Source organism: Lathyrus oleraceus, chromosome 5 (genome assembly GCF_024323335.1).
Source record: "Lathyrus oleraceus cultivar Zhongwan6 chromosome 5, CAAS_Psat_ZW6_1.0, whole genome shotgun sequence".
Lineage (NCBI taxonomy): Eukaryota > Viridiplantae > Streptophyta > Magnoliopsida > Fabales > Fabaceae > Lathyrus > Lathyrus oleraceus.
In genome coordinates, this window is record NC_066583.1 from 193,298,728 (window position 1) to 193,303,645 (window position 4,918).

A 4,918-nucleotide genomic window follows, 5' to 3' on the forward strand; every position below is an offset into this window, starting at 1 on the left:
AAAGTTCAAGGAATTGGTATAATAGGTACTTATCCTGATCTAACGTGTTGGGTTCGTTTAGAGTGTTTGGCGGTAGTAGTCTTTGTCTTGATTCGACTCAAGATCGATAAGATGAGCAACCTTTATACTTACTGGGTGTTGAGTTTTTGTTGTGTGGCTCATGAAAGTTTGAGGGAATAGATAATAGAAATTTATTCACACTCGGGACTTAACTTAAAATAATAGATTTTTTTTTTTTTTAATAATTAATAAAACAAAACAATGGAGGGAAAGGTACATACTTGAAATATGAAAATAGAAAGAACATGGTTTCCCCCCCATACTTAAACTAAACATTGTCCCCAATGTTTTAAGGAAATCAAATACAATATGGAAAGGAAAGAGAAACTACAACTAAGGTTGTCTTCCGCCTCTGGTTCTTGGACCTGGTGATCCCTGACGTAAGTCTAAGTTGTCGAACCTGCTAAACAACTCAGTAAACCGCTGGTCGGTTATGGCATTCCTAGCATCCTGTTGTTGTTGCATTTGATGCATTATCTGCATCATCTCGACATTCTATGCCTGCATACCCTCAATAGCATCTATGATGTCGTCGTTGGTTGCAGGCCTTCTTCGTCGACGACGTTGGGAGGATGGGCCAGTTGCATTGCCGGAAGGGTTGAGCGGGACTGACTGTTGTGTAGGCGGATGATCACCTTGCTCCATTGCTTCAAACTCGTCTGTGTGCGGGTTTGTTTGTGAAGGCTCGGTGGCTTCGGGAGCGTTTAGATCATAGAGGTGGCGGTCGGGGTTTGTGACATCAGTTAGGGCGATATTTGGTAGAACAACGCTTGGGACTGCCTGGTTGTTCACCATAAGATAATATCCTCCGCCTACTCTGTTCTTAATCAGGCGGCTGGATCGACAGTAGCTGATATCCATAGATAGGGGAGGTAGAGATTCTAAAGTTTGGAGTTTATCCCCTAGGTTTAGGCCAAGTGCTATGGTGGTGATTAATCCACCAATTATAAAAGGTTGTCGGCCTCTAGCACATAAGGTGCGGATATGATGAAATAGAAAGGAGGCGGCGTTTACCTGAGTATCTGGTTCGAAGACGCACTGGAGGAAGAATAGCTCCTTTGAGTTGACCTTGCTGTTGTTTGGTCTTCCAAAAACTGTGTTTTGCAAGATGCGGATAAAGTACCGGATAGTGGGGTTATGTATATGGGAGAGAAGGAGCTCTTCCCAGTTGTAGGTATCTATACCGGAAATTTTCTTAAAAAGGCTGAAAACGTCAACTGTGTTCCAGTTTGAGTTTGGAGGGATTCTGGGGTGTAGCAGACCTTCTATGGGGAATTGTAGCATGGTACTCAATTGGTTTTGGGTTAAGGAATACTCGGTGTTAAACATACGGAAGGTTGCGGTACCGGTTAAAAATTCGTCTTCACCGGCGGGAGTGGTGTAGTCGTATGAACTTAAGAATTCTAAGGTTAGGGATGGGTAGGTGGGTTGATTATGAGTGCAAAGGAAGGTTAAGTTGGCTTGACGGAGCATCCATTCGATACCTTGGAGTAATCCTAATTGTTGTAAACAAGTTAAATCGGGGTACCTGGTGGAAACGACGCCTCGCTGTTGGAAATGCTCGAATTGCTCCCTTTGATAATTTTCATCTTCGGATCGGAAGATGATATTTCTGAAATTCTAATTTCCCGCCATTGTGATGAATGAATTTTGAAGGGGTGATTTAGAAAGAAAAGAAATGTATTTGGTAGGAGAGAATGGTTTGTGGTGAATGAAGGAAGGTTTGGAGGGGTATTTATAGGAGAAGAATTTGGAAGTTGGAAAGAAAAAGTGGTTGAAAAGTAATTAAGTGTGGTTGAATGGAAATTAATGGGGAAGGTAGAAAGTAAAAAGGTGTAACGTTCGTCTCCAACGGCTCGTTAACGTTCACTAGTCTGAAGGGTGTTACGCTCGTCACAGGGGTGTGACGTTCGTAACAGGAACTTGGCGTGCCGTCCGTTATGGATTGTGTGACGCTCGTCACACATTCCTTTTTGGCAAGGCTTCAGTAGCGTTTCACAGAATCACTTTGGTAAAGGATTTTATTTTTGTTATTTATTTTGTTTTGTTTTGCTTATGATTGGTTTATTCTGCAATTTAATTTATCGTGCACGCTTATTCTACTTTGTATAATAATAAGTCATAGGTAGCAACAGTAGAGCATAACAGCTATTGCATAATAAAATTAAATAAACAGCTTCAATAAAATGATCATAATGTAATACAGGAAAGGAAAACAATGAAATGAAAGAGAAATAAATGTGAACATGAATTCAAATAACATTAATGAATAATCTAACTTAAAACTAAATAACTTAGAAAAATAACTAAATTCTATCCCTCTGCACGATCTCTGGCCGGAGGAGCAAAAGAGTTAACACGATGTAGCAACTCGTGAACCTGATCTGTCATACTGCTCATGTATCCTAGAACTTCGTGTCTCATGTTAGTAAATTCTCCTCTGAGGGCATCTTGTTCTGACATCAAAGCTTCAATGGCGGTGTTATAATCAGTTCCGGGCATATGATGCCGGAGGTCGGATATGGCTGATTCTTCGGTCTGAACAGGCTGAGGAGGAGGGTCAATATCATAATAGCCGGATGGTGTCTGAGGGTCAGATTCAGCATGAGGGATCTGGTCATCATAAGTCTCATAGTCATCACAAATCTCATAGTCCTGGATGGATTCAGTGGATCTAGCAGGAGTAGGAGTTTCGTTCAGGTTGTAGAGCCAGTTACTGCGGTTATGAATGCTAGTCCTAGGATCGGGCATGGTGAATAGGCAAAGAACCTGGTTATCAATAATAAGCTCAAACTCGTCAGACCCTAGGTTTGCTATAAACATAGTGTTGAAAAGGAAGGGTATACTCATAGTAGTAATGCCACAAAAAGGGCTTAGGTCAAGCATAGGCTGACGTAATCCAATAGCATTACCTATCATAGTTATCAAACCGCCTATTCTAATGGGTGCTCGCTCATCCTGGATAAGGTGGTCCAAATTAGCTAACATAAAAGTGGCACCGTTTACTGGACGGTTCTGGGAAGCACAAAATATGATGAAGAGTTCATCACGTGAAACTGAAGTACTATTTGGCTTCTTCCCAAATAAAGTGTGGGTCAGGATCTTATGGAAATAGCGAAAGGCCGGGTTGTGTATGTTTCCAGAGAGAAACTCATGTTCTTCGGGCTCATCATTTCCAGTCAGCTTACCCCAAAAGTGTTCAAGTTCTCTATGTTCAAAAAGTTCTTCCTGGCTTACTGTGAATGTGTCAAAGGAGGTAGGAAAACCCAAAAGATTGGTAAAGTCTCTAATATTAAATTGGTACTCCATATTGAACATTCTGAACTGGATAAAACCTCTGCTAATTCCTTTTCCATGGCTGGGTAGATAGATTAATGAGCTAAGGAATTCTAATGTGAGTCTCCGGTAGGTGGTGAAATGTCTCAGGATAGGGGATGTCTCCCATCCTATCTGGTTCAGCAAATACAGGACACTTTGTCTAAGTCCAAGGGCAGTCATAGCCCAATCATCAGCATATAAACTAGGTAGCATCTCTCTAGTGGCTAGTTCTTCAAACTTTTGTTTCTGAGCCATTCCTCTGAATTTGATACCCATACGATCAAAATGTCCCATCTGGTTAGTGTTAGCTAGAGAAAAGAAAACATGAGTTTTAGTCAGGATTTGGCCAAATGCCGAAAGAAGAAAAAAATTATTATTATATTTTTTTTTTCTTTTGAATTAAAATAAATCAGGAATGAATACTAAACAGAAATTAAAAGAATAATTGAGAAAAAAAATAGGAAAATGATAATAATAGAATAAGAAAATAATAAAATAATTGTGGGTTGTCTCCCACTAAGCGCTTTGTTTAAATGTCGCAAGCTCGACAAAGAAACTGTTAAGTATAATCTATAGGTCCTGGGGGCATTTCGTCTAAGTGTAGGATTTGCGAATCTCCATTGGTTTCCGCATAATGATAGTGTTTTAGACGTTGCCCGTTTACGGTAAACGGTTCTGTGGATTTGCCTTTAATTTCTATTGCTCCACTGGGAAAGATGTTAGTGATATGAAAAGGTCCTGACCATCTGGATCGTAGTTTTCCCGGGAATAACTTTAGTCTAGAGTTAAATAAAAGGACTGTGTCGCCTTGCTTGAAGATTTTCCTTGATATACGCTTCTCATGCCATTGTTTTGTTCTTTCTTTATAGATTTTGGCATTTTCATAGGCGTCTCTTCTGAGTTCTTCTAATTCGTTTATGTCAAGGATTCTCTTTTCACCGGCGGCTTTATAGTTTAGATTCAGATTTCTAATAGCCCAATAGGCTTTATGTTCTAATTCTACCGGGAGGTGACAGGATTTTCCATAAATGAGCTTAAATGGGGTCGTCCCTATGGGGGTTTTATAAGCAGTTCGGTATGCCCACAAAGCTTCTGGTAATTTCAATGACCAATCTTTCCTTGAAGTGGCGACCGTTTTTTCTAGTATTTGCTTGATTTCTCTGTTAGATACTTCCACTTGTCCACTGGTCTGAGGGTGGTAAGGTGTCGCTATCCTATGTCTCACTCCGTATTTAAATAATAATTTTTCGAGTACCTTGGATATAAAGTGCGATCCACCATCACTGACTACTATTCTTGGGATGCCAAATCTCGGAAATATTATATTCTTAAAGAGTCTAGTTACTACTCGGGTGTCGTTTGTTGGGGAGGCTACAGCTTCGATCCATTTTGATACGTAGTCAACTGCCACGAGTATGTATTTGTTACCGAAAGAGGATGGAAAAGGTCCCATGAAGTCTATTCCCCACACGTCGAAGATCTCTACTTCCAAAATACCTTTTTGTGGCATCTCGTCACGTCTAGATATGTTTCCCGTGCG